Source organism: Psittacula echo (genome assembly GCF_963264785.1).
Source record: "Psittacula echo genome assembly, chromosome: 1".
NCBI classification, from domain to species: Eukaryota; Metazoa; Chordata; class Aves; order Psittaciformes; family Psittacidae; genus Psittacula; species Psittacula echo.
The window spans coordinates 167,677,601-167,693,000 of record NC_137735.1 but is presented as its reverse complement, the minus strand read 5'-3'; the positions used below and the strand labels follow the sequence as shown (position 1 = coordinate 167,693,000).

At 50.2% G+C, this 15,400-nt stretch overlaps 1 protein-coding gene across 1 annotated transcript in view; it reads right to left on the bottom strand.

Annotated features, from left to right (window-relative positions):
* SHANK3 (SH3 and multiple ankyrin repeat domains 3) overlaps window positions 1-15,400 on the bottom strand; it is a gene marked incomplete at both ends in the record, with an annotated part of 299,554 nt that overhangs the window by 48,444 nt on the left and 235,710 nt on the right. The window lies entirely within an intron of this gene.

Here is a 15,400-nt window from a genome sequence, read left to right as displayed (position 1 = left end):
TGTGAAAGATGAAGTAAACCCAAGGATGTGCTCAAAGCTGAGGAACTGTAGCTCAAGGAGTAATATCTTGCAGAAAGCAGGTAAGAGAAGCAGTCAAGAGGCTACAGTAACCTAGAAGGTGATGAATGGATGTTACACAGTTAAGCTGATCACAGGGAAACTGGTCAGACAGTTGCACTAAGCAATAATGTTCGGAAAAAAACAATTCCTGAGAAATCCTGATTTATCCCCAATTCCTGCTGATGGTCAAGAACATAAACTACAGAACCCTTCAACTGCAACCAACTTTGGCTAAACCCTCATATCAGCAAAGTTTCTCTAACAGATGCTCTTGAAGAATTCAAAATACAAAGAGAAATGCATGTCTCATGAGGTTACTCCACTGAGATGATGGTGGGAAGATTTTCAGTTCTTTTTCAGCTTCAAATCTGCCCTGAGTCAACACAGCACCAGAAACTGAGCTCCCAGTGTCTGTAACCTGCAGGGAGCTGAGCTCTCGCTACCACTGAGGGAACCAGTGGTCCAAGAAACTGTCCTGCAGTGGGAGGGAGGCCAGACACCAGCACTGAGCTGCTGGTGACAACAGACACAGAGCAAGGTGCCCGAGAGGGAGCCGTCAGCACCCCCAGAGCGTGAGCAGCAGGTCATGGAGGAGATTCTCCCTCTCTGCTGCTCTCTGGGGAGATGCCCCCTGCAGTCCAGACCCAGCTCTGGGGCAGCAGCACAAGAGGGACGTGGAGCTGTTGGAGCAAGTGCAGAGGAGGCCACGGAGCTGCTGTGAGGGCTGGAGCAGCTCTGCTCTGGAGCCAGGCTGGGAGAGCTGGGCTGGGTCAGCCTGGAGAAGAGAAGGCTCCTGAAGGGAAGACCTTAGAGCAGCTCCAGTGCCTAAAGGGGCTCCAGGAAAGCTGGAGAGGGGCTTTGGACAAGGGCCTGTAGGGACAGGCCAAGGGGAATGGCTTTAACCTGCCAGAGGGGAGATTGAGATGAGCTCTTAGGCAGAAGCTCTTCCCTGTGAGGGTGCTGAGGCGCTGGCCCAGGGTGCCCAGAGAAGCTGTGGCTGCCCCATCCCTGGCAGTGTTCAAGGCCAGGTTGGACACAGAGGCTTGGAGCAAGCTGCTCTAGTGGAAGGTGTCCCTGCCCATGGCAGGGGTTGGAACTGGATGAGCTTTAAGGTCCCTTCAACCCAAACTGTTCTGTGATTCTATGAACAGGGACTGCTGGACTGGGCGAGGGTCTCAGCCAGGCCATCCCCACCTGCAGTAGTAAGGAACATCAGAACTGTGCTCTCAGGAGCACAAAACCATCTCCCACAGGGGCAATAAAAGCACTTAGACATAAAAAGAAGAGGCAGCAAAATAAAGAAAGCAGTGTTCCACCCCCTGAGAAGACCTGTGCATGGAGGATCCCTGCAGCTGAGAGCACAGGGCTGTCTGATGATGCTGTAGCTATACGAGGGATGCCTGAGACACAGACCAGCAAATCAGTTTTTGGTCCCAGTCTATGAAATGAAGAGATCAATCTTCAAGAAGACCAGCAGCTGGGAGTCCTGCCCATTGAACTACACATTCCAAATCAGTGCTGGCCTTCAGCCGTGGAGGTGGTGGGATGCGAAAGATCGGACAGTGGTGACAGCGGTGGATCCATGACTCAGTGCGATCCAGCAATAAAGAATTCCAACAACTGCCTAATGAGAATGCCCTGCTCTTGGAGATGTGCATTTGGACTGGAAGAGGACAGGAGATAAAATGTCTACATGCAGAAAATATCTACAAAACATAAAAGAACATACACACAGATGTGGAGACACGATGTCAAAGTCTGGGCATTATAAACTGCTGCAACTACCTTCTGAGGAGCCAAATGGTGCATCCAGGAGGACACCCAAACCAAGTGAGAGGGCAAAAGGTGGCAGATGGGCCATCATGCAAATAGATGCAGAGTAATGCTTGTAGGGAAGAGCCCTCTGAATTTATGCTGATGCTGATTACAGACTTGGTGGGTGCAGCTCCAGACAGGCCTTGGAGCTGACACTGACTGGTCTCAAAAGTCATGGGCTTCATGCACAACAGCAGTCAAGAAAATATATCATGGCAGAGAGTGAAACCAAGTTGGGGAACGTCACCTGTGCTGACCATGCACATGCATAGCTTCGGTGCTGTGTGCAAGTCTGGATCAGCAGCTCAAGGAAGAAGTGGTGGAACTAGAGAAGAGCAACCAAGATGGTCAAGGGAATAGAGAAACTGCCCAATGAGACAGACTGGGAAGGCTGGGACTGCAGTTGGAGAAGAGAAGGCTGAAGCATGTGCATGGCCAAGGCTTACAGAACTCCCCAAGGCAGAGGCCCCAGCAAAGGCAGCACTGCTGTCCACCACATCCTTCAGCATCAGGACAGGGCTCTCAATGGGACTAGTGGCAGATCAGGTGAAACTAGACAAGAGCAAGAAGTCTTCATGCAGCATGCAATGGTCTTCTGGAGCTCACTGCCATGGGAGGCCTGAGGTGGACAGTGCTGGCAGATCTGGAGAGAGACCAGATGAATTCCTTGGGAATAGGTCCATGCACAGACACTAAGATGGCTGAGCAGGGTCATTCCTGCTAATCTCCTCAGTACAACAATGCTGGATGCTGGAAGGCACATGGGGAACAGCCAAGGACGTGTGATCTCCTTAATTAACAGCATCTTGTATTGCCACTGTCCCCGTGAAGGAAGGAATCCTTTAATGGCCACCAGTATCTACAATGCACTACAATGCAATGTTTGATTGTTGGAGGAGGGTGAAGGTGCTATCATCACAGCTTCAGTAAGCATCCTCTGGTCCATTCTGGACACTTCATAAGCCAAATGATGTTGACCAGTGAGAGGCAGCTTTGAGAAACACACAGTATTCTCAGAAAATGAGAAAGGCTGAGTTGAGTTCTGAGGAAAGACTGGAAGAACCACTCATGATGTGATGGTATCTGTCTGCACCTTCCTTATGTGATATCTGTACAGAAGAAGCCTGACCTGACAATGAATCACCTGAATCATACACGTCCAAGGAGTAAGTTGTTACCTAAATGAACGTAAGCTCTGAAGTTTGAATTAAGTTTGTTCTACCCCAGAGCTCCATCACAGTCACCCACCAGGAGAGCAATGGGTCCATCAACCAGGACAAGCACAGACCGCTGGGCCTCTGGACTTGGGGATCAACCTTCATCGACAAGAGCAAACCTGTCCATCACTCCAGAGAGCAGAGCAGAGGGTTTCTGACTGACAACTTCACCCTTTCAGCATTTCAAAGTGCTCAACCTGGAAACAAGCTGCAAGATTATCCACATCCTAAAATGCTCCTTCTGAGAACTTGAACCCTAAACTGTCTTTCCCACCTCTCCAGGCAATGTCATTCTCCCATCATAGGATTTACTGGTGCAGAAATGATTTGAAATGTCATTTCACTAAAATCCATGATTGTGGTTATACAGGGGATCTTCCACACATGCCCCTAGCTCTGCAGTGAGCTGTTTCCTCCAAGCTGGGTGATGGAATTAGGTACCCACCAGCCAGAGCTGCTGCCCCCATCAGCCCTCCTTCAGGATCCTGAGCAAGATGGACTCCTTGAGCCTCAATTCTTCTTTCAGCTCGTGAATCACCCTGAGGGCCTTTTAGAATCCTACTTGGTAACATCAGACCAGAGGTGCGTATGCCTGACTTGCACAAAGTGATGTTCTAGTGATCTTCCAAAGCTGCAACCAGAACAGGTGAGTTCACAGAACTGGGGAAGTTTGTCCTTTACATACACAAAATCTCTGTCACATCCTACGCAATCAAACGAACAGTAACACAATTATCTTGGAGAAACCTATGTCCTTCACTGAATTATATTTTTCTAGGGTGATTTCACATTCCGTAACCTACATTCCCTGCTTGCAGACATGTCACCTCGCCCGGGATGGGTCTGCTTCAGCAGGAAAGTCAGATCCCTCTGCAGCAGTTCCTCCAGCATCGGCTATCCCCCTCTGTCTGGTACCTGCAGTCCTTTCAATCTGGGGATTTGGCACTATTTTGAAACACTGACAGAAACGTTGAGCTGTAGGCAACAAAAATGTAAAGAGACCTTGATGGTGATGGTCCTGCTGGTACCTTCCCCCTAGCAGATGCTTTTGGCAATGTCTCCCTGCTTCACTTCACAGACCTTCTAAGTTATGTTTATTGTGAGTTCATTTTTATGTGAACCATGTGGTTAGGGCAGTCAAATCTTTGTGACCATAGGCCTCCCTCTGACCAGTCCCGTGGTGCTCTCAAGAGAAGACACCATGCTTGCTCCCACCTCCCATGGCACCACACTGCACGTTATTCATCCTATCTTTCCTTCCCTAATTCTTTGTTGATTGTGCTCCCCATGAATCACTTCATTACTTTCCCCAGCATCGATGCTGAGCTAAATGAGCTCTTGCTTCCCAAATCACCTATTTTACACCCCGGCATACAGAACAGCAGGAGCCCTCTACCAGCTCTTGGGGAGCTCATGGAGCCCAAAACTAGAAGGCACCTGCAGGAGCTCCTCACCAGGCTCCTCGACACTTGAGATTTGTTATTCAAGCCTGTTAATTTGAGTAGCTTTATTTTTAGCAAATACTATCTCACTTTCTCCTTGGTTACAGCTGGGAAACTTTCTGTTCCAAGCACATCATATGGATAGATACATCTTCCTGATTTGTTCCAAATTCAGCGCAGAACATTTCTGCCTTTTTTTTTTTTTTTTTTTTTGCGCCAGAATATACAATTTCATCATTTACATATAGAAATGGATCTCTACCAGATTTTTTTTTCCCTTCTAATGCTCCAGAATTTCTTATTATCTTTACATATTGGCCTTTGATATTTCCTTTGGCTCCCCCTATCAACCTCCTACACACTCCAGCTCAAATTAACCGCATTTCCTTCTCCTTCCCTTGCTAACCTTTCCAGCAAGAAGGGGATATGTGTGTCTGTAAGCAATATTTAACTGCTCCTTCATTATCTCACTCAAGTTGGTGATGGCCCAGCAGATTTCCGCCGCCTTGATTTCTGGACTGCATTTAGCAGAGTGTCCTCACATAACCCTTTGATTGCGTTAATTATGTCAAATTTATGTACCCAACTATGAGAAACTCTGAGGTTCAGACAAAGGTCTCACTCTTGTCCACAAGATGCTCCAGGCTGATGCCATGCTCTGCACATAATCAGGGCCCCACAACTGGATCTGCTGCTACACCTGTACAGTGCCACTGGAGCAACCGATTCTGTTTTCAAATGCGTGAAATGAAATTCACAGAATCACAGGATGGTTGGGCTGGAAAGAAACAGTTCATCCAGTTCCAACCCCCTGCCACGGGCAGGGACACCTTCCACTAGAGCAGCTTGCTCCAAGCCCCTGTGTCCAACCTGGCCTTGAGCACTGCCAGGGATGGGGCAGCCACAGCTTCTCAGCACCCTCGCAGGGAAGAACTTGTGCCTAAGAGCTCATCTCAATCTCCCCTCTGGCAGGTTAAAGCCACTTCCCTTATCCTGTCCCTTCATCCCTTGCCCAAAGCCCCCCTCCAGAATCCACCAGACTTGTCACATTCTAAGACAGACCCTAGGCTGACAGGCTAGGTCAGATGAATTCACTGCCCCAAATTCCATCTCCACGTGTATTTGGTCTCTGCAGGCAGAGCAGCTCACAGTCAGCCAGCATCTTCATGGCCTCCTCTGGACTTGCTCCAACAGCTCCACATCCCTCTTGTGTGTATCCCACAGCTACAATATTTGACTAGAGGCAGAAGAGACATTCAGGAAACATTTCCCTGTTGAACCAGTCTCTGCCCCAGCAGGTTTTCTCCTTACCCACAGGGAAAGGTGACTGTGGGGTCCCTTCATCCCCAGTGCAGACACTGCCCCAGCAGCCTTTCCCTGCCCCGCACACCTGGCTTTGGCACTGAGATCCCTCAGCAGTTGTTAATTGTAATTTTAACAATGCTTTCGTATGACTGTGAAATAAAGCCCCAAATAATGACAATATCCACAAATTTATACCCAGTTTTGTGTCTAATGTCCATAAATCCTATGTGTAGACACATGTATGCTCAACGTATGTATAAAATGGAAGTGTAAGTCCAAAGGCTGTTGTTCATATCACTTGTTACAAGATCCTCAAGTGAAAAACATCCAGGCTTTAAACCCTGCCAGGCTCAGATGAAGACATGGCTCAACACTATGGACTGTGCTCTTCAATACTGGTCAGACATGGCAGGAATTGCAAACCCCACACCCTGACAGGTCTCATCTTGTCCTCGATGGTGACACTTCCACAGCCTGGCACTGTCCCACTGACTGCAGCAAGCCAGGCAAGCACTAACTGCACAATGGTGTCATTGCCTTGTGTTTTGTGCTGGTGATGGGTTTGGAGAGGCTGTCACCGGGTGTCGTCTGCAGCAGCTACTGCATTCACATCCCACCTCATCCAAAGGTACCTGAACACAGCCCGTTGCTGTTCTCTGCATGGCCACCTCAATCCCTGCAGCTTGGAGCCTTCCCTCAAGAAAAGCCACATCCACGTGTTGCTGCATTTCATCCAGCTAGACCACATTTTAACAGCCACATCCACTTCCCTTGCCCTCTGAAAACCTCTATCAGTGAGCACAGCACCTCCATGTGCACTGTCCACAAGCCCCTCCAGCCTCTGGCCAAGGACACATCCTCAGCCAAAGCACAGGCACCCTTTGCTCCAGCAGCATCTGCAGGTTTCTTGACCCAGACTGTCCAAATGAGGCACACAAAGGCAAACCCACCTGCTCCTACACCATGCCAAGCCATTCAGCTCTGAGCAAAGGAGCTCAGATGTTGTGACTGTGGATACTGAATTCCTCGGAATTCCTAGCACTCCTTTCCCCTTCAACACACCTACCTATGTGCATTCTTCCTTGGCGGTTCACACCACGCAGCAGCACCAAAGCAAAGAGGTGACAGCACAAGACAGCTCCTGGCCAGGGAGGTGATGGAACCTCCCCAACCCTGTGTCCTACCTAAAGGCTGCAGCACTGGCATTGATGTGGGAATTCCCTGGGTATACAGGGAACTCAAGAATGGAGACACTTCCCAAAGGTGACCTGGAGGACACCTGAGCCTTACTGAAACACACCCGGATGTTACAAACAAAACTGGTTTATTTCTGTGAGGATGACCTTGTACTAACTGGAGTTCAACATCGTGCATTGTTTATGTGAAACCAGCAGAGAATCCCTGGCTCTGAATCCAAGAACTGTTGGATATAAACCAGGAAAACTGATGTTGCAATCAAGGCCATTCAAACAGCATGAAGCCGACTGATGGTCGATCCTGGCAGAGAATTTCTGGGAAGAAACCTCATTAAATGACCACCGATGACCATAATGGCTTTAACCTGCCAGAGGGGAGATTGAGATGAGCTCTTAGGCAGAAGCTCTTCCCTGTGAGGGTGCTGAGGCGCTGGCCCAGGGTGCCCAGAGAAGCTGTGGCTGCCCCATCCCTGGCAGTGCTCAAGGCCAGGTTGGACACAGGGGCTTGGAGTAAGCTGCTCTAGTGGAAGGTGTCCCTGCCCGTGGCAGGGGTTGGAGCTGGAGGAGCTTTAAGGTCCCTCCCAGCCCAGACCAGTCCCTGATCCTATGTGGTATTCAGGGGTTGGGGCCCAGCTGCACCTCCTGTTACTCTGGGCACTGAGCTGAACCACCAAGAGGGGAGGTTGGGACTGGGTGAACTTTAAGGTCCCTTCCAGTCCAAACCATCCCATGATTCTATGGCTTCTGCCCTCAGTATGAGCCTGTGACACACAGTCCTTTTGAACAAGACTGGGCTCCCAGCCTGGCCAGCAGCCTGAGGGGAGTTATCACCCTTTCCACTCAGCGCTGGGGAGCCTGCAGTGGAATATTGTGCTCAGTTTTCAGCCACTGAGTTCAAGAGATGGAGACAAACTGAAGAGGCTCCAGACCCAGACTGCACAACAAAAAGCCATCTAGGAGCCTGTGACTGCTCGCAGGGACTTACAGAGATGACTGAGCTGAACTGTTCCTGAAGGAGCAGCTCATGTAATAACATGGCCAAGAGCCACAGATCGTGGTTTGGGAGGCTCAGGTTGGACTCAGACTCTAGATAGAGAACAAGACTTTCCAGGAGCACAGAAGGGCTCCACAGCAGGCCACCAGAAGGACCAGAGCAGTGCCAACATGCACATGGTTTCCTACAGAAGGTTCCTAACACTTGGCTGGACAGAGCCACAGTTGACCTGATGTAGTCCTTCTCAGAGCAGGATCCCAAAGAGCCCTTCCAACCAGCACTTTTGTGCCTCTACATAGAAGAGAACACCCAGCTGCGGGTTCAGAAGCTGGCTCAGGAAGAAGATCAGCCCAAACTTAGAGTTTCACTGTGAAATTGAGTAACTTACTGATGGAAAAACCCTCAAAGATCCCCAGAGAGCCCTGACAGGGAGCGATGGGAGAAGATTCTCTCCACTTTCCCACTAAAAGCTATGTGGAAACTGTACTGAGACACATGCTCAGATAACTAAGAGAAAATCCCTCCATTTGAGGATGTAAGACTCGTATGTAACCAGGACACAAGTTTCTGCAGGGGGTAAGGACCTGGGCATAGCTCAGGATGAAAATATGGTCCACCAAGCTACATTTGCTCATGGTCTTTCTGTTACTAAAAGGAGTATCTCTCACAGGAAATGAGCAGTCTTCAGACCTGACATCCAGGCCACTCACTGAAAGCTGGAGTTCCCAGATAGCCAACACAATCCATGTGGGAGCTGGGGATGCTGCAGGGTGCACTCAGCAGCAGAGAGAGGAACTTGCAGTGATGGGGAAGTAAAAACCATCCACATTCTCATCAGAGACTGATCACATCCTGCCACCACTGAAGGCATTGCTGATGAAGGCATCTCTAGCAACATAATGACAGTATAGAATCCAGTACCACACAGAGAGTAAAGCCAGGCTTCCAACACTGTCCCCTGCTGCCATATGGCTCAACACACCTCGACGTGATGGCTCCACAGCGAGGAACTTGAGGAAAGTTTCAGAGCTGTGATGAAACCTTGTGCTATTGAAGTTCCTGGTCCACCATCAACTCGAAATGACTTCTGTGAGACAGGTGGACTACAATGAGCAAGTGGAACGGAATGGGAGAAATGAATCAAATCTCCTCTTGAGGTGATGGAGATACCATGCTCAGAATCATGTGTGGGAACTGCAAGCCCTCCTGTTCCCACTATGTGGATAATTAAAGAAGAAGAACTGCTGATAGTGCACCTGGGTCTTGAGTAAGCCAAGGAGTGTTTGGGTGCAAGGTCGGGCTGGGAAGTAGCCTGGGGAGTGATTGTTTATAGAATGGAATTTATAGTGACTGAAAACAGTCACTGGGAATGATGTGGTTTCTGTTTGGCTTCATGGCTCGGATCAGTATCTGTATATATCATCATGCTTGAGTGAATAAAGTGGAACTAGTTGTGAAAGCAAGGGCTGTGTATGTGTGTGTGTGTGTGTGTGTGTGTGTTTAGCTTCTTTCTTTACAGACGCCACAATCATATTGAAAGACTGAACCTCCAAATTGAAGCACTGTGTCCAGGAAGGGTTTCCTTCTCCTGTATCTGCTGCTGGAGACCAGCAAACAGGACAGACTCACAGCAACCTCAGTGCTGCTTCTGAGCCTCCAGAGGACAGCACCTCAGAGCACATGGATACCACAAAATTCCCTGACTTCACATTGGAGAGTCATTGCTGGTTCGTCGTGAAGACTTTGCCACCCATAAACCTGAGGAGAACCAGTCAGTGGCAACTGCACACGCAACTACACCCACAGTGTCGAAAGTGCTCAGACTCTGGCAGTTCCCCTGAGAAAAGCCCCTGAGAGCACAGAGAACAAACCCCAGATGCTTCAAGGAGATGCTCCATGTTTAGTACTTCTCACCCACAGCACCTTTGTGAAGAGGCTGCGGTGCTGGGATTCACCTGACACAACTTGCTGTCCACACAATGGGCACCTGCCCTGGAAAAAGCTTTCCTGGGATTTCTGTACATTCAGGGGAGAGCTGGTCAGAACCATGGAATGGTTTGTGTTGGAAGGGTCCTTAAAGCTCATCCAGTTCCAATCCCTGCCATAGGCAGGGATACCTTCCACTGGAGCAGCTTGCTCCAAGCCCCTGTGTCCAACCTGGCCTTGAACACTGCCAGGGATGGGGCAGCCACAGCTTCTCTGGGCACCCTGGGCCAGCGCCTCAGCACCCTCACAGGGAAGAGCTTCTGCCTAAGAGCTCATCTCAGTCTCCCCTCTGGCAGGTTAAAGCCATTCCCCTTGGCCTGTTCCTACAGGCCCTTGTCCGAAGCCCCTCTCCAGAATCTACCAGACTTGTCACATCCTAAGGCAGACAATGGGCCAGGTCAGATGAATTCACTGCCCCAAATTCCATCTCACATGTATTTGGTCTCCACAGGTAGCACTGGCAGACCAGGCAAGGCAGGCAGTGCAGGCACCCAGGTAACTGAAGTCGAAGGTGAGGTGAGATGAATCCCACCACAGATCTCTATCAAAGCCATGTGCTGAGGTCACCTGTGTGTGTGCTGTTGCAGCAGCCTCATGGTTGTAGGACCACGGTGGTATTTTGGAGATTACAGTGCTCCATGGACAACTGGCACCGTGGTGTTGAAACAAGGACATGGACAAATCGAGAAAAGCAGCCACTTGGCTTCACGTTAGAGCTGTCCTCCAACCACTCTTCTTGGAGCAGACATGATGGAAGTGCAGCTAAAAGAGATGCTGCGTAAACACTGAGGTTACTCATCTATACACAGAAATACTGTGTGAGAGAGGGAGAGGGGTGGAGATTTCAGAACTGGAAGGTGAAGGCCTGAGCTTGGTGCCTCTGATCTGCCTGCCCTAAGCAAGCGGAAGCCCTGGGAATTGTCTGTCCCTTCACACTCCAGGTACAGCTTGTGTCAACCAGCACCACAGGAGGCTCTGCCCGTGGCTGATCCGAATCCCACTCCTGACAGATGGGCAAGGTCAGTCACAAGGAAGAAAGGGCAGCCTCCAAACTGGTGATGAACTCAGGATTTGTCTTTAGAAGACCTCATGATACCAAATAACTTGGTTCATGTACTTGTCTTAGCATAAGAATCTGCAAAGTGGGATCCTCTGGCTGCTGAATCAGCAGATAACAAAGATGCTGAGCAGTTACTGCTGGAGTTTCACCTGAGTGCCTTCCCCTGACACATGGGCACATGCACTGTTTGGAGGCCTCTGGGCTTTTGACAGGTAAAGGGAGGAAGCAGCAATTGTGCCCATCAGAAAGCACACCCAGATGTGCAGTTCTGACAGTGGCCATGGGGTGGTCAAACCAGGAAACAGAGAGACAGGGGCTGGGAAGTATATTAAGGGGTTAGGAAGTGAATGGAACATTGAGACCGGAGGTGAGCAGCAGCTCATGGGATAAAGCTGAAGAACTGCAAGACAACCACGAGTGACTTGCCTAGTTCCCCCAGCAGACCAAAGGGCTGCCCTGTCACTGTCCTTCCCATTCTCTGCCCATTCCCTGCCTCCACCCAGCCCAGCACACAGCTGGTGGGCAGGAAGCCCCTGTGCAGGCTCCCAATGAAGCAAGGAGCAGTGCTGTGTGATGCATCTCCCTGCCCTGCTTGTGGGATACATACACAAGCCCCTGCCCTGCAGGGTTTGTGCTCCTCGAGGCAGAATTTCCCCTTTGAGAGCTGGGCACTAAAGGGTCTGGACAATCCGGTCCAGCATCAGAGGGTTCTCCTGCAAGCTTAAAACCTACACAGTGCTTCAACCTTCAGTAGTAACAAACTCCAGATCAGATTTCCACTGAATGCTTTGCAGCAAGCAGAGGCTGAGCCAACATGAAAAGCAGATTCAGCACTTGTGAGCACTCCACAGGATGTGCTGGGATTAGAAACCAAACCTGTTCATTCCAGTGCAAAGAGTGTCTGGACCTCCTGAGAGAGGATTTGAAGCACAACAAAGGAGACCAGAAAAAGCAACAAACCCAGAAGGCAAGGGAAAAAGAGCCAGTGGAATGAGAGCAACATATTCCAGTCTATTATTATGGTACTTTAGAGCTGCAAAGATTTGGAAGACCAGGGACTAGGCTGGTGTAGGGGCCCCAGCATAAGCCATGAGGACAGCATTTTAAACATGCTGCTTCTGATGCTGTATTTCTGTTGGTAGGTGGCATTGCAGGACTGAGGTTACATCTCTCCACAGCTCCCAGCTTCCTCTGCCACAGCTCAGAGCCAGAAGACAACCCGAGGTGGAGGAGCATAAGGGAGCTGGGCAGCACTTCAGCAGATGCTGTTAAAGCTGGGATCAACAGGAGAAAAATCCCAGCAGAGAAGGGCGAGCAGGCAGTATACATCAATATGTACAGACTGAAGAGAGGATGGGTTGTTACTGCTGGATCTTGTGTTAACTCTGTGTTGTCATGTGCCAGACCTACCAAGATGCCCAATTAAAGGACTGAAGGCAGGAGCAGGGTGGGATGATAGTAGATCAGGCAAGAACAAGCAGAGGAATCATAGAATCATAGAATAGTCAGGGCTGGAAAGGACCTCAAGATCATCTAGTTCCATACCCCCTGCCATGGGCAGAGACACCTCGCACTAAACCATGTCACCCAAGGCCTCATCCAACCTGGCCTTGAACACCGCCAAGGATGGAGCATTCACAACCTCCCTGGGCAATCCATTCCAGTGCCTCACCACCCTAACAGTAAAGAATTTCTTCCTTAGATCCAATTCTAAACTTCCCCTGTTTAAGTTTGAACCCATTACCCCTTGTCCTGTTACTACAGTCCCTGATGAATAGCCCCTCCCCAGCATCCTTGTAGGCCCCCTTCAGATACTGGAAGGCTGCTCTGAGGTCTCCACGCAGCCTTCTCTTCTCCAGGCTGAACAGCCCCAACTTTCTCAGCCTGTCTCCATATGGTAGGTGCTCCAGTCCCCTGATCATCCTCGTGGCCCTCCTCTGGACTTGTTCCAACAGTTCCATGTCCTTTTTATGTTGAGGACACCAGAACTGCACACAATACTCCAAGTGAAGTCTCACGAGAGCAGAGTAGAGGGGCAAGATCACCTCCTTCGACCTGCTGGTTACGCTCCTCTTGATGCAGCTCAGGATACGGTTGCTTTCTGGGCTGTGAGCGCACACTGAAGCCAGCTCATGTTCATTTTTTCATCGACCAACACCCCCAAGTCCTTCTCTGCAGGGCTGCTCTGAATCTCTTCTCTGCCCAACCTGTAGCTGTGCCTGGGATTGCTCCGACCCAAGTGTAGGACCTTGCACTTGGCATGGTTAAACTGCATAAGGTTGGCATCAGCCCACCTCACAAGCGTGTCGAGGTCCCTCTGGATGGCATCCCTTCCCTCCAGCGTATCAACCGAACCACACAGCTTGGTGTCATCGGCAAACTTGCGAGGGTGCACTCAATCCCACTGTCCATGTCACTGACAAAGATGTTGAACAAGACTGGTCCCAACACCAGTCCCTGAGGGATACCACTTGTTACCGGTCTCCAGCTAGACATCGAGCCATTGATCACAACTCTTTGCGTGAGGAGAACAAAGGGACTGGGGTCTGGGGATTTGCTACAGAAGGACCAGGCTGACCAGTGGGTTGAAAGTCAGCTACGGGTAAACACAGCATCCGGAGCAGCCAGGGAGACTGCTTGTGCCTGCGTGTGCCTGTGCATTAGGCAGCCAGGGAGACCTGGGGGCTGGAGGCCAACTGCTGGACAGACCCAGTGTCTAAAGGCCTGTGGGATCCAGTGCATGTGTGTGTGCACGTGTACCAAGAGATCCGAGTACCAACAAACGGGTCTCAGGGGTTCATGCACTCAAGTGCCAGCAGCTGGGGAGACTGGAGGAGCCAGGGAGGGGTCTGATGGAATTCTCCACCTTCACAAAATCAGGGAGATGTTTCCTAGTTAAACACGAACACAGACTTGCTTGAAGGAAGTATCAGGTGAGGACACCAGCACCTGCCAAACGAGTGTCTTGAGCTCCACACAGCCATCTCTCGGATCCCACTGACAAAGCCACCCCAACCCGTCCAACCAAGCAGGCTTCATCCTACCATGTTGGGCAAGACCACTCATGGCCCTTCATTCGTATGGAAGATGTTCAGAGGCCTTGGATGGGGCCCGGAACAACCTGCTCTAGGGAAGGCGTCCCTGCCCGTGGCAGGGTGTTGGAAATGGATGAGTTTTAAGATCCCTTCCAACCCAAACCAGTCTGTGATTCTTATTTGCTAACTCCAGTGTTAAAGCACCTTACCTACATCTAGCACTGATGTCCAATACTAGGATATCTTTGAAGCTAAAAGGCTAAAGATTAATTTCAGCAAGAGATGGTCTTGGGATACAAGTTACAACGCTAGAAATGAAGTCTCAAAATGCCCATGCACCTTCTGTCTAAACTTAACACCTTTAATCCATACATTTGGACAGGTTGAAGATGGTCCCAGAGACCTGTACACGGCTTCAAGCCATAATCACAGCATCTCCTTTTCTGACTATTGCCCGTGGGATCTAGCTTTACATTGCGGCAGAGTTGCTGTGCTTATTCTAAACCCACCTCCGGCTTTCCTTCCCAGGGAAACCACACATGCTTACTGCTCCACTTGCTATAGATTTAATGATCATGCAGCCACAGGCGAAGCCAGCTCAGCTAGCTGATCCCAAGGAAATGGCAACCGTAAATGCATCCATTCTGCAGCTCAACATGTCAACTGGGAGGGAGAGGAGAAGGACCACAAATTCCAGTCCAAATGAGGCTGCTCTGCTGTACGACTGACCTCCTCTTCAGCCTACTCCTTGCACCCCATGTGGCTTTATGTGCATCTGAAATTCTTCCTGGCTTTGTATTAGCACATATCAGAAAATGTACCAGCTCTATAATGGGTTTGTCAGGCTTATGACAACTGGCACTTCACCGGCTTTCTCTAGAGGCTGCAGAAGACACCCCAAGGACGCAGCAGAAGACACCCCAAGGAGAGAGGAGCTGTTGGCACAAGGCTATCTGGGTCACGCAGCCTTTTCCAGCAACCTCCGACTCGCAGCTTTCGAGGACATTCTGGCTGCAGGACCTGGGCCCAGGATGGACAGAGCAAACAGCCCTACTGGAAGCTGCTATCCAAAGGTTTGCTGCTGGTATGGAGGGGAGATCTAAGCCCACTAACAGCAGGAAGGAGAGCGGCAGAGGGATGTGCTCTTCTCGACTTGCACCTCTGCTGATGGGTGAAACCCATGGTTCACTTGCTGTGGCATTCCCAGTGTCCCTGGCTATGTGGGTCCATGTCCCACATGCTGCCCGTCCATCCTCCCGCCTGCCCAGCACCATTGTGAGCCTTCATGTC